Genomic DNA, 27875 nt, shown 5'->3' with positions numbered 1-27875 from the left:
GTTATTGCTGTTTCACTCGCTTTTCTGGACTTTGAGGGAGGGCATTAATTTTGTCTCTCATGAGTTTCCTTTCTTCCTCCAGCCTCTTCTCCCTTGCCTTGATCCTAGCCTCTGTTTCCTGCAGCCCTGCTTGCAGCTGTTCCTTGATGTTCTGTAAAAAGAGAGAGAGAGGATGTTTCATCATTCATCTCCTCTTGGAGATGAATCTCCATCATGTCTTCTCTGTTGCTCCTCTTCAGTGCCTTGATGTCACTCTGAGCTTCAGGCAGCTCTGCTTGTGGCTCTGCCTTGATATTCTGCACACACAAACGCAGAGCAAGTGACAGGGAGCTGCCATCAGGCTCAGCTTTTTCCTCTTTCAGCCTCAAAATCACATTCACTCAGCCACTTCTTTCTGCGTCCCTGCCCACCTCTGCTTCCACTGCCAACCTCCTTTCCCAGTGCCGATCTCTGCACATGACAAGGCTCAGTGCTTTCTGTGCCTCTGGGACTCCTGGTCTCCTCAGTCCCAAGAGCTCTGTTTTATGCCCCTCTTCCTGCCCTTCACTCTGTCATCTGCTGAGCCAGGCTTACCTCTTCATTCTCCTGTGGCTCTTCCACCTGCTGCCTGAGCTGCTCTTCCTGCTCTTGGGCTGGCAACAGCTCTCCCTGAGTCTGGCATGGCATCTCTGAGAGCGCAACCGGCTCATGCCTGTTGTCTGGCAGGAGCTGCACAGAAAGCAAGAGAAGATGGCTTTCAACTTCCCATACAACATCTGTGGGCAGGAGGAAACCCCAGGGACAGAAAGCACCATTTCTAGAGCCCTGGCAGGGCAAAAGTCTCATCAAGATGAAGACACCAGAATAAACAGATGAGTGGGATTCTGGACCAGGTTTGCCTATGATGCCAAGGTCCTCCTATGAATCTGTAGTTGCAGATTGTGCCATTGGTCCTGTCTCTGGCTCTTTCTCGGAACCAGAGGGACCCTGATTGAGCCTGTGAAGCACTCAGCTTGGAAAGTCATGGTTCATTGATTTTTGGTTTGTGGTTTTAATTTTTTTTCCTGTGCACAGCATCCGTTTGTAACATCAGCGAATTCAGCGTTCACCCTGACACCGCTGATCACGGCAGTGAAGAAGAAGAAGAAGGAGTAGACATGAATGTGACATTCGTGTAATGACTGGTTATCTCAATAACCACCTTAGAGTAGGCTTAGAGTAGGATTATAGGATTAATATTCTATATTATCTATATAGAATAAGGTTATGAGGAAATAAAATTTCTGAATCGTAAGCTCATCTGGAAGATTCCGTTCTTTCTCACCCTGTCAATAAGCGCAGCATTTCCGTCAGAGTGTTCAGTTGTCTGTTGAAGGTGCAGAGCAACATTGATGGCTTCTTTGGTGTGCCTTGAAAGGGGGGAAGGCTCCGCTTCAGTCATCCTCTCCAGACCACAGTGCCTTTGGCATACGGCCCACTGACCGTATTTTGCACACCTGTGGTACTTCAATTTGAGGCAGAAAGGGCAGTGGCATTTGCAGGCAAAACCAAAGGAGGAGTGGGGCAGCCAAAAGATCCTGTGCACATGCAGGTCTTCAGCTGTGACTCAAGAGCATTTGGGTTGGTGCCATTTGGATTTGTATCCCGAAGTACAATCTCTTTGGCTGCAGGAGAGTCTTGCTCAAGTGAGAAATCAGCAAGATCAGTGAGAGTGCTCGGAGAGGTTTCCTCTGGTGCAGAGCTGTCAGCGTCTGTGATGTGAGAGCGGGCCCAGCCTCGCCCAGGGCGGAGGCCCCTGGCAGAGCCCGGAGCAGCCTGAGCCTGGGCAGAGGCAGGCTGCAAGGAGGCCCTTGTAGCCTGGGAGTGGGCGAATGCTCCGCTCTCAGAGCCCGGCTGGCAGCCAGCCGCTCCCGAGGGGAAGCGTAGCCGAGCTGGGCACAGCACAGACGGTTGGCATCGGCCGTCGGCAGTCTGCACAGGAGCAGAGAAAGGCAAACGGCAGCCGAGGGCTGCAGGCCTGGCTGAGGATTCCCACTCTTGTGCCGGTTGCCCTGTAACTCCTGGCAAAGGTGAGCAGTGTGTGCAGGACTCCGGGCACAGGGGAGGGAGCCGGGCTGCTCCGCAGGCTCCAGCACAGAGCAGCGTCCTTCAGGCACGGCACTTCTGCTGGGGCAACCGAGGCGGGCGTGAGGCAGGGACAGCTTGCCCCAAGAGCCAAACACACACACCCACTGTAAATGGAATGCTGCTTTTTATTGCTTTTCCCAGCCCAGGGCGAACTGTGTGCCCTTTCCCTTTGGCTGGGTACTGGGGAACTTTTATTCTCTCCCGACCGCCTACTTTTCTGTCCCCTCTCCTCTTCTCCTACTTCTCTTTTGGTCTGGGCTTCCAGCTGGCCCCTCTCCCATCTCACATCAAAAGCCAACAAATTAACTAGGACAAATCCAAGCCATAAATAACAATGCCTAGAACCAACAATTTTCATTCATTTTTCTAATCATCTTCCAGCTGCAGGAAAATGTTGCCCTGTATCTCACAGAGGGAATCGGGGATGAGCCTGTGGCTTGCGCTTGAGCAGTGAACTGATTTGGATGGGAGCAGAAGGCTTTCAGTAGGTAATTGGTGTTTTCTTGATTAATTTCTGAAGGAAAGACACAATGTGGCTTCAGTCAGCAAACACATTTTCAAGGTGTAGTGACAAAATGCTTGGGAGCAATTCCCAGAGAAGGAAGGTGCTGAGAAAATCTTGAACTGAAACAAATCACAAATTCCCTTAGCATTAACAGAGAGTGTTGAGCCGTCTATTTCCTCCAGTGCACTGATTAATGTGTGCAAGTGGCTACCTTAGCCTTGAGAATAGAGTAGTCCTCCTAAGAAGGTAGCTGGAATGCATTCAAGGGGAAGCAAGTGGTTCTAGGAGGCTCTTGAGCATCAGAGGAGAATTTGAGGAATGGGATGTTCCCCGAATGACCACCAGAGATCCTTAAGAGACCCCTACTCTCTCGTTCTTCACTTCTGAGACGTGATTTAAATTTGTCCAATAATTTGAGGGAATATTTAGCCTGTGAGTTTCTGCAAAGTAATAAGTGGGTCTTATTTCCATGGTTACAAATCAGTAGGTCAGATTTCTGAGTGAGCACATGTTAGAGAAGTGATTCCCCACACAGCCAGCACTGAAATAAAGTCATGCCTCCTTTCTCACACTGAGCTGGCACCGGGGACCAGGCCCTGCTTGGGAACTTCCATTTTAGTCTCTTCTATTGAAAGGTGAGAATGAAACTTCTTCCAGCTGTTTCCCTCTGGTTTCCATTCTTGGGGGCCAAAGATCTGTGCTGCAGGTGGCCCGGCTGTGTGCAGAGGAATGCAGCCTCCACAAAGCCCTTGGTTTCCCCACAAGCCATCATGATTTCTTGCCAGGTGTGCCCAGCTCTGGCAGGAGAAAGAGCCCGCAGCGCAGTGGGCGCCGTGCCCCGCCCAGCTGGGGTTCTCTGGCACAGAGCAGCAGCAGTGCCAGCACCTTTCAACCCACTCCTGCCTTGGCTTCGCCTGGGACACAGAAGCCTCTGGAAATCAGCACCACATGTCATGTTCCCGGCTTGGAGCAGCTGCTGCTGCTGGCGGGCAGACCTGGCCCCTTGTATTGCTTCCAAGTAGGAATCCAGGCGGGGATAGAGACATACATACATGGAAACTCCGGGCTTGTCCAATAAGTGGGCAAATGTATGGGGGAATGTGTTAGGAATCATTTCAGCTGTTATGCCAACACTGCCTGCTCTCCTTTTCTCTCTTCACATTTCCTCTTCTTTCCCGTCTCACATTTCCCCCCCTTCCCACTCACAATTCTCACAGTTTTCCTGTCGTTTTCCCCTCCCAACTTTTTCTCATTTTCCCCACCCTCTTCAGCTCACTTTCCTCCTGCTTTACCTCTCACCTTTTCCCACCTTCCCACTCTTTCCTGTTTTTTTCTTCCCTCATGCTTCTCACCATTTTTCCCTCACTTATCCTGCCCTTTTCTCCCCTCACGTTTCTCTCCTTTTCTCCGTCATTTTCCTCAGCATTTTCTCTTCCCGTTTCTCACTTTCACCCTCCTGTTTCTCGCCCTTTTCCTCTCACATTTCTCACACTTTTCCCCTCACGTTTAGCATTCTTTCCCCGTCACGTTCCTTATACTTCTCCTCTTGCATTTTCTGCCCTTTATTCACTCCTGTTTTCTGCCACTTTTCCCATCAAACTTCCCACCTTTCTTTCGCCTCATGTTTTCTGCCTTTTTCTGCCCTCTGGTTTCTCACTCTTTTCCCCGCAGGATTCTCACCATGTTCCCCTCACGTTTTCTGCCCCTTTCTCTCTATTTGCCAGTAAAGTTTCTCACTCTTTCCCCCTCATATTTCCTTCCATGTTTTCCCCCTATAGTTCTCACCCTTTCCCCCTCATGTTTTTAGAATTTTCCCGTTGTGTTTCCTGCCTTTTCCTCCTCTCACCTTCCTCTCCTATTGTCACTCACATTTTTCACCATTTCCCACTCAGGTTTCCTACCCTTTTCTTCCCTCACACTTCCCTCCTTTTTTCATTCACATTTCTCACACTTGCCACCTCACGTTCGCTGCCTTTTTTTCCCCTCACATTTCTTAAGCCACTGCTTCCTGTCAGTGACTGTTCCTCTTCAGAAGCTGAGGGGCTTCTCTTCTTTTCTCCTGTCATCCCCTACTCCAAATAATGGGCGCCACAGCAGCGCTCCAAGAAGCCCCTGCCTGTGCGTCTGCTGAACAGAATGTCTCTGCTCAGCTTGAAGAATCCCATTAAGAACAACCTCAGCTGCACTGCACTTCCTGCTGCAGTTTTGATTTGTATTTCAATTCTATAGGGTCTTCACAGAGTTCTAAGTAAAGAGGTACCGCGAGGGATACGCATGGCAGGTGAGCAGCCACTGCACTATCCGCCTCAAGCGGATCCCATCTCCGTTTTCATTGCCTCACAGTCACTGTGACTCCTGCCTGGACGAAACCACTTGTGATGCTTCTTGATGCTAAACCAAGTCCATCTGCACAGAAAATGCTTTTGGCCGTCTTCTGGAAAAAAAAAGAAAAGTTTTTATTTCAAAACATTCAAACCCTGGAGTTTCTTCCTCTGTTCACCTATTTGAATTGCCTCGACATCAAAATACTGCCAGCCGACGTTCCAAAGTGGCTGGTCTATGTCGGTGTGCGCAGAGCAGAGGTGCCACGCCGTCTCCGTTTCCCGGGTGTCTGTTAATGTCCATTTCAACAGACGGCTGAGGGCTCGGCCTGCCCCAGCCGCCATCTTGTGCGTGGCTGCCTCTGCTCTCTGGCCTCCATCTTGGGCGTGGCTGCTCCAGCCCTGGCCGCCATGTTGTTCTTGGCTGCCTCAGCCCTGGCTGCCATCTTGTGCATCCACCTAGTCCAACTCTGAAGCAAACGTGTCGCTGTTTTGCCAGCAGTCAGCACCAGAGACGCCAACACCAGCGTAAGAAATAAGCGGCTTTTGCTGGAGTGCAAAGCAGCAAAGGAGTACCAAAGGATAAGCTAAGCAATGCACCTGATTGTTACAGCAGAAGACTGCCTGTAGGGATTAAGAAAGGTACATCGCCAGTTACCCATATGCTTTGCCATCCTCCTGACACACTCGTCAGCTGGCGAGCCCCTGTCACACCAAAGGATTGGAAATGCACTCCCAGGAACCAGGGATTCCTATGCAGCTCGCCCACCCACAGGCCAGGCCACAGACTTTGCTGTTAGAGGCCCCAGATTTTATTCTGTTGAATAAACAAGCTACCAAAACTTCTAGTGCAGGAACATCTGATTTCATCTTTCTCTCAACCCGGGCTCAGAGAGGAACCAAGGCAGTCTGCTTTGACCATATATCTTCAAACAAGACCACACAGATCTGATTCCGTGGCCTTGTCTGGCTTCTAAGTGTGGAAAGGTAAACACCTGTTGCACTACCAACCGGATTCATCTATCATACCGGTAATGGTCATGCCTGTTTTGTTTATGAGCCAATACAAATACAATGTTTGGTTGGAAGGGTCGTCTGGAGGTTAGCTTTGGCTTAGGGCCTGTTGTTGTGTCCTTAGTACTTCACCAGAATTGTCTTTTTCCAGGCAGTGGTGCTGTCCCCTCGGCTGCAATGGCATCTTCAGCTGGTCCCACAGGGATTGCCAACACTCTGGTTGTGCTGAACTCCTTGTGAGCGGAGTCGTCAGTCTCTTGGGTGAGCAGATTCTCTGTCACGGAGTCCAAACTTCCGCTCTGGGATGCACCAAGGTAACAAGAGGAAAGCACTTCTGCAGTTCTGACATGGAAATTGTCCTGCTGGGTGGGCTTTGCTGTGAGTCTGAAACACAGCAGCTCTCTGGCCATATGGTGCTGCTGGCAGAGCTAGCTGCTGCCTACTCAAGGCTCAGGTAGGCACCTGAGCTGCCTCGCCGCACTGCAAAAACCATCTCAGTGCTCATGGCACGCCCAGATGCCTCATCTCAGTGGAAGTCCCACTGGCAGTGTCAGAGCAGTGGCTCCTCAGCATTGGTGCTGCATGTGCTCTCTGCCCTGGCCCTGGCCCTGGCCCTGGCCCTGGTCGTGCTGGCCCCACTGCCATGCATGCACAGGGAATGGGAACTGCTGCCTGACGTTTTTCAGCTGTGCCACTGCTGCTGCTGAAGAAACCTCGATGAATGGATTAGTGGGATTGTGGGCCATATGAGCCTGTGATAGCAAGGTCCTGGACATGAAGGCAGAGGTGCAGAGTGTCCTGCCAGTCCTATTTCAGCATATTTCTGGAAACCAGGGAATCTCTCTTGATCCACTGAGGCACTGAGTTTGCAAAGTAATGATTCCATTATTGCTGTTGTTGTTGCTGCTGCTGTTGTTATTGTTGTTTTCCCTTTGTGCTGCAACCCTATTTGATGCCAGCTGAGCCTCTCTCCAGATGGGCATCTCTGATCATTGCAGTGAAGCAATGCAGGCAGTTCAGGAGGTGGTGACAACCATTTCAGGATGACTCTCTCCAGTTCAAGCCCTGAGTGGGAGTCAGAATAAAAACTCTATCAAACCTCAACTCCATTGGAAGATTCCCTTCCTTGTCACCCTGTGCATAAAATCTACATTACCTTTCTGAATTGTCCATTGTTTTTTCAAGATGGAAAATCCTGCTGATGGTGATTTTGGTATGGTTAGGAATTGGGGAATGGTCTCCTTCTAATGCCAACATGATTTCTGCTTTTCTATTTCCTTCATATATATTCCTAGCTCTGTAGACTACTGTTGCATAGTTATATAGTTCCTAGGTAACTTCAGTACTTTTCCTCCTCTGATAGGCAGAAAGACAAAACACGTTCCAAAGGCTCCTATCTTATCTTGCCTCCTCTGGGAGCCAAGGTTGAAACAGCAGTACTGATAGGCAGTACAGCTAGGAGCAAGAAAGAGGGGCTCCAGAGGAGGTGGGAGCAAAGCAGGAATATTTCCTCATTATTTGTGCTTCTAATTGGGAATTCTAGTCAATTACGCTAATGTTCCACACTTGTTTGACCACATTTGCCCTATGTGGGGCGGGTGTTTTTCCATATCTGCCCCTGGAGGCCTCCAGTTAAAGGCCAGATTTGACATTACCTGCTACAGTAATGTCGCAAAAGTGTGTTGTTTTATTTTTCAGTCATTAGGGCACCACTTCCTCCACACTGCGGTGCCTTTGGAATATGGCCCATCCGCCCTTGTTTGCACAGCTGTGGTACTTCTACATGAGGCAGAAAACGCATTTCCAGCCAAAAGGCCAGGAGTGGGGCAGCCAGAGCATTCTGTGCAGTTACAGGCCTGCAGCTGTGACTCGAGAGGGTTTTGGTTACTGCCTGGTGTGGCAGGTGCGTCTCCTCTGTGACTGCCTCTCCTCCTGGCTGCCCATGGATAGCAGGTACAGGGTTCTGCAAGGGGAATGGAACAGGTTGGTGATATCTGCTGGCAAGAGAGTGCAGTGGAAAATGTTGGGGAAATGTTTGACCGTAACAAACTGTGAATTCCTTAAGCTTTACCAGACAGTTGTTAGTCCTGTATTCCCTCCTAGCAGTGCAAGTGGTTATCTTAGGTGGAAGAATAAAGAGAGTGGGCCTGCTGGAAAGATAGCTTCAATGTATTTAAGGGGAAGAAATTTTTTTTCAGAGGCTCTTGACCATCAAAGGAGAATTTGAGGCATGAGATCTTTCCCAAATGACCACCAGAGACTTTTAAAGCGACCTCTATTCTGATGCAATTAATTTTGTGGAAGTGATTTAATATATGAAACTATGTGCATGGGGTTGGGGTGATGCCTCTGAGGGCCATCCTGCTGTCGTGTCTGTCACAGCTGTTCTGAAGGACATTTCTTGGTATCTTGAATCTCAACTGCTGCCCTGGACAATGGAAGTAGTCCTTTGGCCTTTTGGCCAGCAGTCATCCAAACTGACTCCTGCTGGCCTCTTCCTGCTCTCCTTGTTTCTTGAGGTGTTTTAACAGTGGAACATTGTGCCCAAGATGGAGGATGGAAACAAGCTGTCTGTAGCCCTTGTAAATCTCTTCTTTCCCTTTGCTCACAGCTGATGACTCTTGGCTAACAGGGACAAGCTGTAGTCTCTGACTGCTTTGTTCTTTTTGACTCGAGGTGGAACTGTTGACATCTGGCCAGGCAGCCTGCAAAGCCTTCCAGCAAATGACTGGCAAGAAGGAACCCCAAGGTCAGCATGAGGCGCAGGAACTGTCTCCACCAGAAGTGCTGCCGGTTGAGCATGACCTGAACGTGGTGGAGGACAAGAGCACTCTGTGGGAGGAGGTAGAACATTTGAACAAGGAACTGCAAGAGTGTCTGCAGCCCTTGGAGGGGGAAAAGAGCCCTTGGGAGGAGGTGGAATGGTCCTTGTGGCAGTCCTCCTTCAGAAGATCCCTAAAAATGGAACATAAATCTGACCATGAACTCCAGTAAAACCAGCCTTTGGTTTTGGCCCATCCAGTCAAAGGGAAGTGGACGTGCAAAAAATCCATTTGAAGAGCCCTGCGTGTGGCAGGCTGACAGCATCTTCCTAAGGGCTTGCATTTGGAATGGCATCTCAGGGTCATCTCTGCCAGCCACCTTTCTAAGCCAAACTCATTTCTTCTCCCAGATCTACACAGGCTCTTGCACCAAACCAGCTGCAGCAGGAGCATTGTGTCAAGGAGCCTTAGCTCCCCAAGCTGAGATGGTGATCCCGGGCAGTCGGTTCATCTCCTGTGCTGACACAGCTGCTGCTCAGCAACAGCAGATCGAGGAGGACTCCCTGGGGCTACTGAGTACGTCTTGTGTATTTGTTGTCTGGAGGATAGCGTATTGTGTGCACCTGGCAGTGTAGCTGGACCAAATGTTCCTCTTCAGTTTGATATCACAGGGACATTTAGGATTCCCCATAGGAACTTCTGGAGAAAATCAGTCTCTGCTGGCCATTTCTACTTCAGAGCTGTCTGTCTGGTTGTTTTGTTGTTGTTACCCAGCTGACCAGAAAGTGTTCAGAGCCCCAGCAATGGGGCTGCCTTTTGTGCCTCCTGGAAGCTGGGATCTCTGCTTCAAAGCGAGTCTCTTGAATTTTGTTTTCCTCAGGGACAATTGTGAGCATGGAAAATCCCATGACAAAATCCATCAAAGTCAAAAATATCGGCAGCGGGTGAGTCCAACCACAAAACCATGGGCCAGGTGTTTTCCTGGTAGAATATCTATCAAGTCTGAAGTCAGGCAAGCTGCAAAAATGTTCAGACACTGAGGCTAGACTGTCCCATCTCTCAGTCCCAGTCAGAATTTGTAAGCGTGGCCAGGAGGAATTGTCAAATTGTCAAATTGTCACACTGCCAAGGTCTTGCCTGCAGTAGGCAACAGGACCTGGTAGATCTCCTGGTCTCTCAAGTGTGGGACAGCAGTGTGTTAATTTCCTCTGCATTTTTGTATAGCTATAATCAGCTGGCCGCACGTACAGAGGGAGAAGAATCTTGCTTGCCTGAAAGAGAAACCTACCCCCTATCAAAGCTTTCTTTCCAAGAGTTTGCTGAAGGAAATACTCCATGGTCGGGATTAGAACTGCATAATTTAGAGACTGAAACCCGAGAAGAAAGAAGAAACTCTCTTTCTGAGCTGAGGCAGTCATCCTCAATGCTTCAGGCCCAGTGGCCATGCACTTGAGAGCAAAATGCCTCATCTGCCTTCTGACAGAGCCCTTCTACATCCTGCAGGTTTTAGGCATTTCCAGCAGAGATCTCCAGTCTGGGCTGGCTTGCACTCCAAGATCTAAACGCTTTCTCCTTTCTTTGTGGCTCTTTTGTTTCTCAGACTTTTGGAGAGGTTTGTAAAGCACTCAACACTGCCACAGGAGGAGAGGTAAATGCCAACAGCCCCCACAGACTCTGCTGCTCTCAGGGGCTTTCCTCTCCGGTGTCAGCTGTGGCTGCAGCTTTGGGTAGAGCTGTGTTGAAAAGACACAAGTAGCACAGGTTGTGGCAGCCTGCAAATTGCATTTGGGACAGTCTTTGTCCTTCTCAGGTGCCAGAAGGAAAGCAAGGAGGGTAGTGATTCCTTTCACAGAGGGACTCGCTCACTTGCTGAATTGCTAAAACAAAGGTGGTGCCTCCTCGAGCATCTCCCTGCTCTTTAGGGCTACAGCTTGAGTCCCGAATTTTCATTTCTGGCTGCCAGCAAATACATCTGAATGATACTTGTGGGAGCTCAGTACCTCTGAACGACAGAACCGATAGGATTTCTGCAGAAGCCATTTCATATTTACATTACACTATGTTTATAGATTGTAAGACCACTGTTCACACCTTCATGCCTTTCTTGATTGGTTCGTCTGCTTTGTTGGCTCAGCACGCGCCCCTTAGGCAATTTGATTGGCTATAATTCCAAGCCTTCAAGCCCTCTTGCTCATTCTTCTTGTCCTGGTATTCAATTTCCCAGACTCCTCTTCTTTTTAGACCAGTTTGTGTCTCTGTGGCCTTGATATATTCCCAAGGAGCTGCTACTTGTAACTAATATCTCTAGGTGGTAATTGGGCTTCAGCACTTTGTATTCCAAGTTATGCAGATACATTGCTGCAGATACATTGCTACAGTTAGTGGAAGCTCCTCAGCCACCTGCAGTGCTGATGGCTCTCTCTTCTGCTGGAGAAGAGGCCAAAGAGGAGCAAAATGAGCAATGTTACCACAACCCGACAGCTGTGGTGACAGCAGACTCAGATTTTTCTGAGATAGTAAATGCCAATTCTGCAGGGTGCTGTCTTTAGTGCAAGGCAGAGGTGCAAGTTTCTGCCCAGCCAGCACTTGCTGCTGCTGGCTAAGGATGCTGAGTGCTGCAATCCTGCCAGGACCTAGCATTTGCCCCAGCCAGTGACAGCTGGGAAATGGGCTTTGATCTGCCATGTTGAGGCACCAAAGGGCTGGTGCTCCAGGTGAGCATCTGGCTCAGTGAAGCTCTATGTCTTGGCTTCTGCAGTGCTCTAGCCCAAGGGTGCATGGGCTCCTTCTGGAGGTCACAAAGTTTTCTTTGTTTGTTTTCCCATTTGGGACCTGTGTTTGGCTTGTGGAAGTGTTCTGCATTTTTCTTGAGTCGTTCTTCACTTCCACAGAGACATCAGGCTTTTGATAAGTCCCAGCTATTCCTTCTGTCCTCCATATCCAAAGCTGTGCCATACCACAGGTGGTGCCTTCAAAGTGACTCCAGTTCCAGCCTAAACTTCTCATCTTCCAGACGACTCCTTCCCCAACACGCCCAGCAACACCAACCCCAGCTCAACACCCTGCCAAGACCTGCAGCTGTCCCCATCCCGCCGCAGAGCTTTCCCACCCCCTGGTTCCCTGCACGTGCCGTTGGATGGCACTCAGGAGGATGTGCTCCAAGGCCTTCCCCGGTAGCAAGCTCAGGCTGCCAGGCCTACGGTTCCTGGATCATCCTTCCCACCAACCCTTCCCGTGCACGGCTGTTCCATTTGCGCTCAGCTCGGACTTGTTTGCTTAAGCAGGACTGCTGGTAAAGGATGGAGAGCAGCCTGGCAAGCTCCTTCTCCAGCTCCCTCTTTACTCTCGGGGGAGGTAGAACATGCCACAGGAAAGCAGCAGTGCCAAAAGGCTTGGGCCAGCATCAGGCACATTTAGGAACCAAACAAGGCTTTTGTTTGATGTAAGGAAGCACAGGCAATTGACAGAAGGAAAGAGTACTTAGCACAGATATCCAGAAGTAGGTAGCACCAGTTAACATAAGAAAAACCTGGAAGCCTAACTTGGCAAGAGAGTGACTTGACAAAAACCTATAGACATAGCCCTGTGAAGACCTAAGGGCGGCTACAGAATCAGCCCTGTGCAGGGAAGGGGTTAAGGAAGATGAGCTGCTTTGGTGCGCTGAGACTCCTCCTGGCCAGCAGGTGGACATTAGCTTCAAGTCTAGGATTCTGATGCAATGTGTTTCTTTCTAAGCCCCTGCCTATGGAATCACCTCAGCAGTCTAAAGACAGAAGGTATTTTTGATAGAATTCCTACAGAAAGCCACTGCAATTTGGACGTGGCAAAGAAGCCTTGTGGTGGGGTGCAGAGCCCTAACCTCCTGCCAATCAAAGAGCTTTTGGTGGACAATGCATTTGTCTGCTGATTTCTTTGAATTCTAGAGACCTCTCAGGACTGCTCTATCCTGAGGGAACGCCCTTGGCCTTGACCTGTAGGCACCCGCGCAAGCTTCAAATCAGCTCCCTCAGCTTCCAGGACCTCTCTTGGCCGGCATCCTGACGGGGATGCAGGACTGCTGCGAGGCACTGCTGGGACCCAGCAGGACAGGACCGGCTGTCTCGTGTCCACGTAGCAGCACCCCCTGACACAGCCGGGGTCATCCCGAATGCAGACAACGCTCACGTGTCTGCGGAGAGGGGCAAGGAGCGCTGGGCTCCCCTCAGGGTGTCTCAGCTGGGCCAGCTCAACAACACGCCCCCATTTGAAGGCCTGCTAATGCCCAGCTGCCAGAAATGCCTGCCTTGTTCTCTCCAAGATGCACAGGAAGAGCCAGTGAGCAGGGCGCCTTGGGAGGCAAACCTTTCAAGCCTTTTCTGAGGCCACAGACACCCCAAGATAAGCCAAGACTCTCCGTGCCGCCTGGCCCACACAGCCCAGCTCGGTGCCGGCCCTCTGGGCCACAGCAGCTTCCAGCAAGCAAGAGGCAAATGCATATTGCCAAGAGTTGAAACACAGCAGACAGGTAAGATGTGAGAGGTGTGTGTGTGAAAGCCTTTGAATTCACAGCTCTCAAAGACAGCTTTGGGGCTGGCAGCTGGACAGAGATGCTCCTGCTCACACCTGTGTCCAAACGGGGGGGAACACACCCTGCTGCAGGTCCTGGCCTTGGTCTCCGCAAGTCCAGGTGGATTCCAAACCTGCTCTTCACAGCATGCTCCTTTCCCTTGTCCATCTGCCAAGTGCAACGGGCCTCAAGGACTGAAAGGACCACAGAGAGCCAAAGAGGGACAGTTGCTCCTACAGCACTGGGAGCTCCTAGGAAAGCGCTTTCCTTCAGCAGCAAGCCCCTTTCCCCCAGAGGCATTTCCCCAAATGTGTACCTTTCCTGGGGAACACCAACACACTCTTAAGAAACCCTGGCAAGGCTGAATTCCTTCTGGTGCTTTCTGGACAGGCGCTCCAGCTCTAGCTGGGATTTCCCCCAGTGTGATTCCAGGTGGAGGTTCGCACATGCAGCCCCAGGCCCTCTACAAACACAAGCTGCCTACTGCCTCTTCACCTGCCTCGACGCCTGCCTGCGCTCACAGCAGCAAAACCAGGCTCTTCCCGGCCAGAGACCAGAGCCCTGTTCCCGCAGGACGCTCTTGCCAGCACCTTCCAGGACTCTCCGCTGTGCACCCAGCACTTTTCATGCCCGCTCTCCACAGCCTTTGGAACACAGAGCACAGCCTGGCTGGCGCTGCCATCAGCACACCCCAAACATAGGCAGAGGAAGGAGAAGCAGGGGCTGCTTTGTGGCCATGCCCAGGAGAGACTGGAAGGCTGCCCTCCCTCTGCTCTCACTTGCTTGGCTTTCTGACAGGCTCTGAGGCAGGGGCTGCGATTCCTCAACTCTGGGGACCAGAACCGCAGCCGGGATCCCGGCACTGCCTGACAACGCTCGGGCCATTGGCTCAGTCACGCGTCCGAGTCTCGGCCACCGTGCTGCTGCTGCTTCACTTGCCCTAAGGCACACCCAAAGCTCCCTGTTAAGGCCTGATGGTCTCTGCTTCTGCCCTCTCCCTGACCCTGTGCAGCGATGGAGCACTGCTGTGCTTTCAGGAAGCTATTCTTGAAAGCTTCCAGCATTCCAAGCTCCTTTGCCCTCTGTAGATGCTTGCCATGGAATCCCTCACAGCTGAGTTCAGAGCATACTCAGGTTGGCTCTTCCAAAATCCAGGAGCTCCAGGCTGCTCAGTAGGACCTTAAACTCCACAGTGTTGTGGAAGTGGACCTTCAGCACAGGCACCTTTCCCGCCTGACGCGGCCTCGCTCTTCTGTGTCTCTGCACAAAACACGGCGCGGAAGAGGACGGCAGCAGGGGCCTGTGTGTGCCAGGGCTCAGGTTTTTACGCCGCTTCAGCTCTACAGAGACGCCGGTAAAGTGAAGAAGCCAAAGTGTTTAATAATGAAAGGCGAAGCAAAGGGATGAGCTGGGAGGGAATAAGGGGGGATGGGCAGGGTTTGAGGGCTGGGAGGGAAAGAACTGTCAAAAGGGGTGGAGAGTGGAGGGAAAAAAAGCGCATGGGCAGGGTCTGCGGGCTGGAGGGAGGGAGCTAACTACAAACAGGGAGATGTCTGAAGCCATGGGAATTGTGCTCAGACTCAGCTGTGCGTGGAGCTCCAGCAGCACTTAGAGATGGTGTCCTCTTCAGTGTCTCCCGGTGTGTTCTTGGGACACTGGTTCACTGGATTCAGAAGACGTCCCCAGTTGTTGAGCTTTTTGCGGAAACCGGGCTTCATTTTGCAGGTTAGAGCATGACGGGCTGCTGTCTTGCCTCTGGGTTTGAAGGGCTGGAAGAGAGAAGAACAGAGCCATGGTCAGAGCCAGGATCTTGGGGAACCCTAGATCTTCCTGCCAGGGCCATCCCACCCAGAAGGAAGCAGGAGACATTGGGATCAGCCAGAAGGTGCTTGCCACGAATCCCCCACGCGCCCCTGAAATCTCTGTGTGTTGTGCCCTCTCCAGCCCTCGTCCACACAAGGAGCAAAGCCCTCCACAGCCGGGGACTGCAGCTCTCGGCCCAGGCAGTGCAGCTTCCCCTGCCAGAGAGAGCCGCTGACAACCCGCTGCCCTCACTCACCCCTGGCAACGAGCTGGAGCTCTCCCTGCTACATCCTCATGTACCGCACGGCCATGCCTGTGAACGCAGAGCATGTCACGGCCCCAGCGGCACGGCTCCCTGCCAGCGCCGCTGCCACCCCTGTGGCCACACGGCCTCCTGCCCCGGCAGGGCTCAGCCCGGGCCCTTGCCGCCTGCTGCCGCCCCAGGGCACAGCTGCCAGAGGGCGGCAGCAGCCCCAAGGGCAGGCGGGGCTCCACAGCACCGGGCCCAGATGCCGGTGCAGCCGGGGCAGCAGCCGGGGCCAGGGCTGAGCTGCGGCGGGCCGGGGAGGGAGCCCTGTCTCGTGGCTTACCAATGAACGGCATGGCCGCCTCCAGCAGGGACTCCTGTGGGTTCTGCAGGTGCTCGGCCGCTCGGCTCCTGTCGTCTGCCAGCTGGAGAGAGTGGCAGGAGGGAAGGGTTGGCGCGGGCTCAGCCCCTGGGCCGGGCTCTGGCTGCGCCCGGCCCCGGCCTCCCCTGCCCTCACGGCCCTGAGGCCCGGCCAGCAGCCGCTGGTGCCGGGCACTGGAGGGGGCAGAGGGCCAGCTGCTGCCCGGGGAGCGGCGGTGACGCCCCGCCCCGCAGCCCCGCTGGGCCGGGACTCCACGGGCACCCGGCTCGGGGCCGCAGGAGCCTGGAGAAGAGCCCACGGGGCCCAGGGAAGGGAGCGGCGTGTGGGGCGCAGGCCGGAGCCCCTGGGTGCAGCACTGGGCAGGGGCCACGGCTGCCAGCCCCGCAGCCATGGATCTTCTCCAGGCTGAGGCTGGCACTTCTCCAAGCCATCCTTACCTTACACTCATCGATATTCAACGGATCTTCCTTGGTCAGTAGCTCCTCCAGATCCCTCCACTTCAGGAACTTGGCCGCAAAATGCAGGGTTTCCCGAGAGGCTTGAAGAACCGCAGAGATGCAGAGATGGCACCACAGCCCAGGGCAAAGGGACCTGCATCCCTGTGCCAAGGCCTGGAGGAGGACGCAGCCTGCGTGGCACCAGGGCAGGAGGCAGCTGAGCCCCCTCCCAGGCATGCACAAAACCTCACATTTGCCACACGCCGGTTCTCATCACGGCAGTAGATTAAAAGTAGGTGCAGGCTCTTGTTGACAATTGTCTTCAGGGGCTTTTTTCCCTCATCCACTACCAACTCCATCACCTTACAGAAGAGGTCAATGGAGAGCAGTTGCATGAAGCTATTTTCCTAGAGGAAAGGAAAAAACCTAAGCACCGATTACACCGATTACTCCAGGCCCACCTAGGCAAAGGCCTGAAAATGCAGACAGCACAAATTATCTGGGCAGCACCCAATGCCTGTGGCTTGGGTTGCAGAACCTTACATTGTTAAAGAGCGCCAGGAGTGCCTCAGCCAGCTTTGGGGCGGTGGTGCTGGATATCAGGATGTCTTCGTTCTTCAGCATACCAGTAAGCACACGGAGGGTCAGGGCAACCACCACTCCATCTTCATCGCCCAGCAGATCCACAAAGCTTTGAGACAGACAGCACATTCTTCTGGCCTGTGTGGAACACAAGGCTGTGCTGTGAAGCCGTCAACAGCTGCACCAGCGACAGCGCCCTGGCACTGCCAGCCCAGCCTGCTGCCGCAGGGCCCAGAGACCAAAGGCCTGTCCCAAAGCAGTCGGGCAGCTGAGGCAGAAGAGCTGGGAGCAGCTGCCTCAGCTCCTGAAGCCCAGCCAGCCCATGGGGCTGCTCTCCCCAGTGCAGCTTCAGCTGCTGTCCCCTTCTCACCATCAGGGGATCCTTGCTGAGCACCAGGAGGCCTCTGAGCACCAGGTGACACCTCTGCCTGCACTCGATCCGCAGGTAACTCGACACGACCCTCAGGACCCAGCCACCACATTTAGTCAAGTCCAGGCACTCCAGGACCTGAAAGGCAGAGGGCAGTGGCACAGGGCCCGGCTGGCAGGAGCCCAGAAGTGCACAGGGCCAGCCCCAGGCAGCAGCACAGGGCGCTGGTGCCCTCCCGGGCCAGGGATGCGGCTGCGAGAGGGCAGAGAGCCTGGAGGCAGCTCAGCGAGGCCGCGCTGGCCTTCAGGCTCACCTCCACAAGGAATGCCAGGAGAGGCAGATCGCAGCCTGGCTTCTCAATGCTGAGCAGCCAGAGCAAATGGATTGCGATGCAGGAAGACAAAGGGATTGAGACATGGCACATCTCCCTGTCAGGGGCAAAAAGGAACAAAGAGCCTGAGGTGGGGGGGCACACTTTTCTCAGGACTGACTCATAGAGGTGCAGTCTTTCCCCAGCATCCCTGGAGGGGACGTGGGTGCTTTGGGAGGCGGCCACTCCTGTGCACCCTCCTCTCCCAGCCTTTTCCAGTCTGCTCGGCCATCCCTAAAGTGACGAGGCCCTCTGGCCCATGACCACAGGGACTGTGTGGGGCAGCCCAGGCACAGGGCACAAATTCCAGGGACAGCAGGGAGATAGGGGGTCTCACCTGGCCAGCAGAGCCACAGCATAGTGCTGGGTGTCAGCACAGGGCAGCGTGTCCCAGCCATGCTTGGACTCCACAGCGATCACCTCATTGTCACACTCCAGCCGGCAGAGCAGGGACTTCACGGCCTGCACTGCAAACCTATGTGCAGAGCAAAGCCTGGGTCACACTGGGAGCACTGGCACTGGCCACAAGGACGTGGGAAGGACAGGAGGACAGAGACCTGTTGGGGTCGCTGGGAAGGCGGTGTTCCTCTCGGCATGCTCTCCAGAAGTGATCGACTTCCCGTGGTGGCATCTGCTGTGTGGTGATGACAACATGGAAAAGCAGAGCCACAAACAGGCGGGAGGAATGAAGGATCAGTGCCTCGTGGCACTCAGGCACCTGGACAATCACCCACACCACCAGAGTTGCCTGCAAAAGAAGTTGCCAAGGAGAGCGCTCAGTGCCAAGGTGTCCATGTGGCAGGACCCCAGGGGAGACACAGGGGGAGCAGCGGGCCTGGTGCCCCCTGAGCCTGCCCTTAGCCCAGGTTTCAGCGCAGGGCCTGAGGCAGGGAGAGGATGGAGAGCTGCTGGAGAGGCGACCTGGGGGTGAGCAAATGCCCAGAAACTCACAGCCAGGGCAAAGACGTCCTCCTTGTCCCCATCAGAGGTAACCATGCGAGACAGAGGCCAGTCCTCCATCACACTGAGGAGTGTTGGCAGCACCTTCTCGACTGTGGAACTCGATGAGCCTATGGTTCTCCACATCATTGCAGCAGCTCTGTGGGATCAGAGCTCTGTGTCAGGGATGTCTCAGCCACACTACCATGCCCTGTGCGGGTCTGGGGGCCAGGGGACAGAGCCCCAGTGCCCTGAAGGGCAGGGAGGGAGCATGGCAGCAGGCTCGGGAAACAGAGGGGCCTGAGGGTCCTGGACCTGTCTGGCAGAGCCCATTGCACAGGCCGTGCAGGGCCATGGCCCTAAAGGCCGGTGAGCCCTGAGCTCTCAAGGCAGGTGAGCCCATACCTGTCATGTTGGGGCACAGCGCAGGAGGGTCAGCACCACGTCAGCTGGGTGTTCTTCAGCCAGCCTCACAATGTCAATTTGCATCCTGGCATCCACAGTGACCTGGGATGCTAGTCTCTGGTGAATATTCCTTACAATGGCTGGTACCTGGAGGAGGCATGGGGAAGACTTGGAGCACTGTCCAAGGGAGCAACTTCTCCAGCCTCCCTTCACACAGTACTCTAATGGCTTCAAAGGCTGAGAGGACCCAGCGGCTTGAGGGGACACACAATCCTGGGAGGCCTCCAGCCCTGGCCCCAGGCTGCTTACCCGCTGCAGAGGAGAAACAGAACTCTCCTTGAAAAAATCCACGGTGGGAGCATGAGTCATGGTGGGAGTGGGGGTGCTGTCAGTATTTGGGAGGCCTTGAGTCATTCTGGTGGCAGTGTCTGTGATGGTCGTGCCCTCGGTCATTTCCATAACAACAGCCTTCGCCCGGAGATCATTCACTGCAGTGACAAAATTTTCTGAGCGTGCAGTCAAATTTGTGCTGACATCAGGCTCTGCCTGGCAGTTGGTCAGCCTGGAGTTAAGCTTGGCTGTACCTGCAGTTGCAGTGCTGCTGGTGTTCCTACGCTGAATGCGCAGGAATTTCGGGAACATCTGCAGGGGAACAAAGCCAGGGATGTTCCATGGAGCGCTCCAAGTGCGGTGCTCGGCTGAGCAGTGACAGCAGGCCCAGCCCAGGTGGGGAGGGCTGCAGGTACCTTCAGTGTCCTGCGGAAGCGGCCACTGGCAGGCCTGTGCTCTTGTGTGCCGTCCGCGGCTGCATCTGGCAAAGAGCGAGAGCAGGCAGAGCTGAGGGGCTGCGGGAGAGGCCGGAGAACACAGCCCAGCCCTGTCCTCCCCAGGCTGGGACTGCCCCGGGATGCCCCAGGGGATGGAGCATGGGTGCTGCCAGGTTCAGCCCCAGCCCCTCTTCCGTCCTGTCCCTGGGCATGTCCACAACAGGTGGGAGAGGACGGAGCCAAGCTGGCTGCAGCCATCAGCCCTGTGGCCCAGTTCTGCCACTCACCGTCCTGCACTGGCTGGAACTGCTCTGGCTCTTCAGGCTGTTGTGCTCCACGGGCTTGCTTTCTTTCTACGCTGAAGACTTTGAAGAGGCCAAGAAATCTGCCCGCCATGCCAGAGTGTGGTGTTAAGGGCGCCTTCACGAGAGGTGGCTCAGAAGAGGTCCGAGTCAACAAGTCCTCGATGCTACGTGCAAAAGAGAAGCCTCGGGTAGGCCACAGGTCCCCAAGTCCTGTGGTCTGGCCTCGAGGTCACCTGTAGGAATAACGCCTCGGAAAAGCTCCGGATCAGACGGGAATGAGTGTGCCTAGGGGGGCTCCTCACGACACCGCTCTATCCCGTCCTGTCCCGTCGCCTGCTCCGAGCACTGTGGCCTGGCTGTGCCACCGCCAGCACTTATGTCACCACGGGTCACAAAGGGTCCTTTGACACCCTGTCCCGTTCCATGCCACGGTGACCCCGCTGCTGCACCGTGTCACAAAGGGCCAATGCACACACTGCCACCTGCCCTGGGGCCGCCCCCAGCCCAGCCAAAGTGGCCCAGGTTGGAAGGAATCCCTCACCCTAAGTGTCGAAGACAGCCCTGAGACAGCATCTTTCGGAGCGGCTCAAACCGTGGGCAAACGCTGCCCTGCTCTGCGGGCCCAGGGCAGCAGAAGGAGCCCCCAGGGCAGCCGACGCAGCCACAGTGGGAAGGCCATGGGGCCTTGCACAGAAGCTGGCACAGCCTCCCTGGGACACGTCCCCATCCGCTGGCCGTCCTAAACACGCGGGTGTGACGCAGACGAGGAATGTGTGGGCCAGGGCATGGATGCTGCTCTGAGCCCTGGGGCCAGGGGAGCGCTGAAATCGGCAGGTGTGACGGAGCCCCCGCCCAAGCAGACCTGCCGCCCCCCGAGCCCTGGCAGTGCTGGTGTCATCTCCTGCCCCAGAGACCTGTGCCCCGGGGCGCTTCTCTGCCACAGGGCAGCCAAAGCCAATGTGCGCTGGGGGCCGTGCTCCTTCCTACAGGGCATGTTGGCAGGAGCACCTGGAGCAAGTGCTGGCAACTGTTGCTCTCTGTCAGAAGCTGTTACTCCATGCTGAAATTGTTTTCTACTTGGAGCCATTGCCTGAAGCACAAAATCACCCTGGCAGCAGAGGCATAGAAGCATCTGTCATTTAAGAATCCTCAATTCAGGAAAGCTTTTCTTCCCATTACTCAACTCAAGTAGTTCCAAAAAGTTGCAAACTTCCTAAATTCATAGCAATGGCCTGAGAACCTGATAGATTTGGAAGTTTCCTTCCCACCTCAAAGCAGTAACACATTTGCCTTAAGGTCATCCACTGAATGTCACTTTACAAAGCATAAGACCACACAGAGGCAAAATAAAGGCCTTGCTTTGGTTTCAAACATTTTTCTAGGAAGGCATGTTAAGAGCCTAATTCTCTTAAGGAATAAAAGCTCTCCACGAATGAAAGTCCACTCAGTGTTACAAAAGTAGCCCAAACAAAGGAGTAGATTGCAAAAGGCCTAATCCTCCCCCTGCTACAGATATCTAAGTGGCCAAGAAAGCACAGTTCTCCCCTCCTCTTCCCTGCAGGAGAAGCAGGATGACTAAGAGAAAAAGTCCCAGCTATTCCTTCTGTCCTCCATAACCAAAGCTGTACCATACCACAGGTGGTGCCTTCAAAGTGACTCCAGTTCCAGCCTAGACCTCTCATCTTCCAGACGACTTCTTCCCCAACACGCCCAGCAACACCAACCCCAGCTCAACACCCTGCCAAGACCCGCAGCTGTCCCCATCCCTCCGCAGAGCTTTCCCACCCCCTGGTTCCCTGCACGTGCTGTGGGATGGCACTCAGGAGGATGTGCTCCAAGGCCGTCCCCGGCAGCAAGCTCAGGCTGCCAGGCCTACGGTTCCTGGATCATCCTTCCCACCCACCCTTCCCATGCACGGCTGTTCCCTTTGCGCTCAGCTCGGACTTGTCCGCTTAAGCAAGACTGCTGGTAAAGGATGGAGAGCAGCCTGGCAAGCTCCTTCTCCAGCTCCCTCTTTCCTCTCGGGGGAGGTAGAACATGCCACTGGAAAGCAAGCAGTGCCAAAAGACTTGGGCCAGCATCAGGCACATTTAGGAATGAAACAAGGCCTTTGTTTGATGTAAGGAAGCACAGGCAATTGACAGAAGGAAAGAGAACTTAGCACACATATCCAGAAGTACTTAGCACCAGTTAACATAAGAAAAACCTGGAAGCCTAACTTGGCAAGAGAGTGACTTGACAAAAAGCTTTAGACATAGCCTTGGGGAAGACCTAAGGGTAGCTACAGAATCAGCCCTGTGCAGGGAAGGGGTGAGGAAGATGAGCTGCTTTGGTGCGCTGAGACTCCTCCTGGCCAGCAGGTGGACATTAGCTTCAAGTCTAGGATTCTGATGCAATGTGTTTCTTTCTAAGCCCCTGCCTATGGAATCACCTCAGCAGTCTAAAGACAGAAGGTATTTTTGATAGAATTCCTACAGAAAGCCACTGCAATTTGGACGTGGCAAAGAAGCCTTGTGGTGGGGTGCAGAGCCCTAACCTCCTGCCAATCAAAGAGCTTTTGGCGGACAATGCATTTGTCTGCTGATTTCTTTGAATTCTAGAGACCTCTCAGGACTGCTCTATCCTGAGGGAACGCCCTTGGCCTTGACCTGTAGGCACCCGCGCAAGCTTCAAATCAGCTCCCTCAGCTTCCAGGACCTCTCTTGGCTGGCATCCTGATGGGGATGCAGGACTGCTGCGAGGCACTGCTGGGACCCAGCAGGACATGACTGGCTGTCTCATGTCCACGTAGCAGCACCCCCTGACACAGCCAGGGTCATCCTGAAAGCAGACAACGCTCACGTGTCTGCGAAGAGGGGCAAGGAGTGCTGGGCTCCTCTCAGGGTTACTCAGCTGGGCCTGCTCCACAACATGCCCCCATTTGAAGGCCTGCTAATGCCCAGCTTCCAGAAATGCCTGCCTTGTTCTCTCCAAGATGCACAGGAAGAGCCAGTGAGCAGGGCGCCTTGGGAGGCAAACCTTCCAAGACTTTTCTGAGGCCACAGACACCCCAAGATCAGCCAAGACTCTCCGTGCCGCCTGGCCCACACAGCCCATCTCGGTGCTGGCCCTCTGGGCCGCAGCAGCTTCCAGCAAGCAAGAGGCAAATGCATATTGCCAAGAGTTGAAACACAGCAGACAGGTAAGATGTGAGAGGGGTGTGCGCGAAGGCCTTTGAATTCACAGCTCTCAAAGACAGCTTTGGGGCTGGCAGCTGGACAGAGATGCTCCTGCTCACACCTGTGTCCAAACGGGGGGGAACACACCCTGCTGCAGGTCCTGGCCTTGGTCTTCGCAAGTCCAGGTGGATTCCAAACCTGCTCTTCACAGCATGCTCCTTTCCCTTGTCCATCTGCCAAGTGCAACGGGCCTCAAGGACTGAAAGGACCACAGAGAGCCAAAGGGGGACAGTTGCTCCTACAGCACCGGGAGCTCCTAGGAAAGCGCTTTCCTTCAGCAGCAAGCCCCTTTCCCCCAGAGGCATTTCCCCAAATGTGTACCTTTCCTGGGGAACACCAACACACTCTTAAGAAACCCTGGCAAGGCTGAATTCCTTCTGGTGCTTTCTGGACAGGCGCTCCAGCTTTAGCTGGGATTTCCCCCAGTGTGGTTCCAGGTGGAGGTTCGCACATGCAGCCCCAGGCCCTCTACAAACACAAGCTACCCGCTGCCTCTTCACCTGCCTCGACGCCTGCCTGCGCTCACAGCAGAAAAACCAGGCTCTTCCCGGCCAGAGACCAGAGCCCTGTTCCCGCAGGACGCTCTTGCCAGCACCTTCCAGGACTCTCTGCTGCGCACCCACAACTTTTCATGCCCGCTCTCCACAGCCTTTGGAACACAGAGCACAGCCTGGCTGGCGCTGCCATCAGCACACCCCAAACACAGGCAGAGGAAGGAGAAGCAGGGGCTGCTTTGTGGCCATGCCCAGGAGAGACTGGAAGGCTGCCCTCCCTCTGCTCTCACTTGCTTGGCTTTCTGACAGGCTCTGAGGCAGGGGCTGCGATTCCTCAGCTCTGGGGACCAGAACCGCAGCCGGGATCCCGGCACTGCCTGACAACGCTCGGGCCATTGGCTCAGTCACGCGTCCGAGTCTTGGCCACCGTGCTGCTGCTGCTTCACTTGCCCTAAGGCACACCCAAAGCTCCCTGTTAAGGCCTGATGGTCTCTGCTTCTGCCCTCTCCCTGACCCTGTGCAGCGATGGAGCACTGCTGTGCTTTCAGGAAGCTATTCTTGAAAGCTTCCAGCATTCCAAGCTCCTTTGCCCTCTGTAGATGCTTGCCATGGAATCCCTCACAGCTGAGTTCAGAGCATACTCAGGTTGGCTCTTTCAAAATCCAGGAGCTCCAGGCTGCTCAGTAGGACCTTAAACTCCACAGTGTTGTGGAAGTGGACCTTCAGCACAGGCACCTTTCCAGCCTGACGCGGCCTCGCTCCTCTGTGTCTCTGCACAAAACACGGCGCGGAAGAGGACGGCAGCAGGGGCCTGTGTGTGCCAGGGCTCAGGTTTTTACGCCGCTTCAGCTCTACAGAGACGCCGGTAAAGTGAAGAAGCCAAAGTGTTTATTAATGGAAGGCGAAGCAAAGGGATGAGCTGGGAGGGAATAAGGGGGCATGGGCAGAGTCTGAGGGCTGGAGGGAGGGAGCTGTCAGCAGGGAGGGAGAAGGCAGGAGCTATGGGAGCTCCTCACAGGCTGAGCTGTGCCCGGCATTAGCTGTGCCTGGAGTGACGCTGAGCGATGTTCTCTTCACTGGCTCCTGCTACTGTTCTTGGGTCACTGGTTCTCTGAATCCAGCAGATGGCCTTAGTTTTGCAGATCTTTGTTGAAAAATTGCTTGGATTTCCAAGTTAGTGGAGGATGGGCTGTCGTCTTTGCGGAGAGGAGGTGCGCTGGGTTGTCGGTTTGATGGTTCCAATACAATGTTTGGGACAGAGCCAATTAGAAATTATTTTAGCCAATTTCTCATATGGCAATTTATCCATTACTTCTCGTGGCACTCCCCTTTTCAGTCCTAGCCACCACCGTTGCTGCCAGTTGGAAATTTGTTTTCCCTTTTCTGATTTTTCATTAGGAGAGGCAACGTGCCTGACTCCTCTGGGTTTTTCTTGTTTGTCCTCTGAGTACTTCACTGGTCCATATTTTCTACTGTAACTTATTAACTCCTCTGCTACCTCACTCCATGTCCAAAGTTTATGACTGCTGTTATATTGTGTGCTAGGAGTTGTAAAAGGTGAGGAGTCAGTGGAGTCAGTGGAACCAGTTCGATCTCTTGTATGGCCAAGAAATCTTTCAAGTCTATCTACCAGAGAGATAGATGCTCTTGTTTATAGAAGAAGAATTGCTGTTGGTTTAAGAGACTCTGGCAAACCTCGAATTAGGGGGGTCATGATCTCAGGTTTGGCAGGCTGTTGCATTGGTGACTCATAGCCAGAGACTAATTTCCTTTCATGTATCATTTGCAAGCATGCAGCTTTGTGTATGTTTTCTAGGAGTTGGTCTGGAGTGCCGACTATTGCCAGAGGGTCACCCCTCTCAAGGAGGTTTATCCCCCTGCCCAGTAAGCTGCACGCTGTGTCAGGGACAATGGAGCACGTGTATTTCCTGTTGTTAAGAAAACTCCATGTCCCCAATACCCACTTGCTTCTTGTTCACTTAATTGAATTTGGTCACTCCCAGTGAGGGAAACTCTAAAAACATACTCCGTCTCTGATTCACTTGGGAGGCAGGAGTATTCTTTCTTTAATTTAGCTAATTCAGTGGCTGTGTATGGTATTTCTTTGGTGGTTATGTGGGGATCATGATCCTCTTCATTTATAGAATTATATTCTGTTTTGATGAGAGGTCTCAAGTTGGAGCAACAGTGTTCCCCACAATTTTACATGTGTTCTAATTCTTTCTGAGGGTAGATTTGTTTAATGTTGCATGTCTCCTTTCTTTCTATTTCTGTGGGTGAATCTGCAGATTTTAAGTTTTTACTTCGCCCTTCTGCAAGGGAAGTCTGCAGCAAATAATTCTTTCTTTCCTGTTCTAATTGTGTTTGCAAAGCTTCTACCAAATTTAATAGGGATTCTATTACTGCTTTTTCTTCACTTACCCGTTTAAAACGGGTTGCTATGGCTGCCGAGAGACAGGCCCCCAAAACTGAGCAAAGAATGGTTTTATTTCTGCCCAGTTTATATTTAGCATCATGTTGTAAAGAATATATTCTATTCACTCTGTTTTCAAAGTTAAACCAATTATTCTGCGCCCACCTTTCTCCATCTGGAGAAGGTCTAGCGCCATGTTTCGCTAACAAAGCATAAAATGCATTCTTATCTTTTTCAGTCATTTTGTGAAGGGACCAAAACCACTCTCAGGGAGGTATTCTTAAAGTTACACCAAAAGCACAGCTACAACTGTGTTTCCCTTCACTTCCCTGGAATGGGAGAGGAGACCAAAACTGCCTGGGAGGTTCACCTTAGTTACAAATACTTGTCTCCTCAACTACACCAAGCAGCCCAAAACACACAAAAAACCATAACTACAGTCCCATCTTTTGCACAATGAGATCTTTTTGTGAAATCCTGATGACAGGGAGTGCTATTAGCCTGGGCATATAGAGTTTGTGGGAATTTTCCCTCGCCCCCCTTGCTTTCTAACAGTGCTCACCAAAGTGGCGTGCTAGGTGTGGCTGAGACGAGGGTCCTTCCCCATTTACAAACTATATAAAACCCGCAACCCCTCTGTCCATCAAGATCCTGTCCTTGACGCCAATTTAATGCCAGGGTCCGCAAATATATGCAGGGAACCTGAGGTTTGTTTTAAAGATCTCAAGGCGCAAAAGACAGAGCAGGGGACAACTCAGTTTACTCAATCAAAAATGCACCTTTATTTAGTGCCAACAAATGCAATAGTGGAGATTTGAAGGGAAATAAAGGATAGCGAGAAAAGAGAAAAAGGAGGTGGGTTATTGCTACCAACGGAGAGACGAAATCCTCGTGGTCCGGCCAATAGATCCGTCTTCTTCTGTGGGGAGATCTCAAAGTCTGTGGTTAACTCAGGGGTCCTTATAGTCCTCTCCGAAGCGACAGGCAGTTGGCCAAACAGGTGGGGGAAATCAGTACAGTGTGTTCGTTTTGAGAACTCAGAACAGGTCAGCCGTCAGCAGGTACAGTGTCAACCAGTACAAGTCAGCAGGCGCAGTCACTTCACCGTCACTTCCCATTGTTTCTGCTCAGGTTCTGATGTTCCGATAGAAATGCGTGCTGCGGTTTTTCCATCAAACACACCGGCAGGCAGCACTTGGTCAACATCCCACCTCAGCCAGGCCAGAACTCCTGTGCTGAGATTTTAAAGTCCCTTTTAGGGGTTTCAGTCTCTGTCCTTGACGATGGTTGTGAGGCAGATGAGGGATCTTTGGACTGTCTCTTACACATGGGGCCCTGCAGTGTCACAAGGGCCCTTTGGTTCCATGATGCCCTACAGTGTCACAACGGTGGCCTTGGTCCAATGGGGCCCCAAAGTGACACAATGGCCACTTGGTTCCATGAGACCTTGTAGGATCACAATGATCTCCTTGGCTCTGCAGTGTCACAATTGGACTCCTGGTTAAAGGAGACCCCAAAGTGTCACAATGGATCCTTGTTGCCATAAAGTCTCACTGTGTCACCATATTCTCATCAGTTCAATCAGGCCCCACAGTGTCCCAATGGTCTACTTGGCTCAGCAGTTTTTAAATGGCCTTGGTTCCATGAGGCCCTGCTGTGCCACACAGACCCTTGGTTACACAAGACCCCACAGTGCCACAAGGATCCCGTTTGCTTTCATAACACCCAAAAGTGTCATAATGGCCCCTTGGTTCTCGGAGGCCCCTCAATGTCACAATGAACCACTTGGTTTCCTTGGCCTCCCCTGTGTCACAAGGGTTCCTTTATTCCATGAGCCCTTGTAGTGCCACACTGCTCTCCTTGGTTCCATGAGGGCCTGAAGTGTCACA

The 27875-nt window shown here is 53.2% G+C and overlaps 1 pseudogene; it reads right to left on the bottom strand.

The window, feature by feature from the left end:
* Position 1: 1 nt before the first annotated feature.
* LOC136302453 (uncharacterized) lies at positions 2-26228 on the bottom strand (annotated as a pseudogene).
* Positions 26229-27875: the final 1647 nt, after the last annotated feature.

This window comes from Chamaea fasciata, unplaced genomic scaffold (genome assembly GCF_029207755.1).
Source record: "Chamaea fasciata isolate MVZ Bird 193981 ecotype frontalis unplaced genomic scaffold, bChaFas1.0.hap1 SCAF_29, whole genome shotgun sequence".
Lineage (NCBI taxonomy): Eukaryota > Metazoa > Chordata > Aves > Passeriformes > Sylviidae > Chamaea > Chamaea fasciata.
The sequence above is the reverse complement of the archived record's forward strand: the minus strand, read 5'-3'. Positions and strand labels throughout refer to the sequence as shown.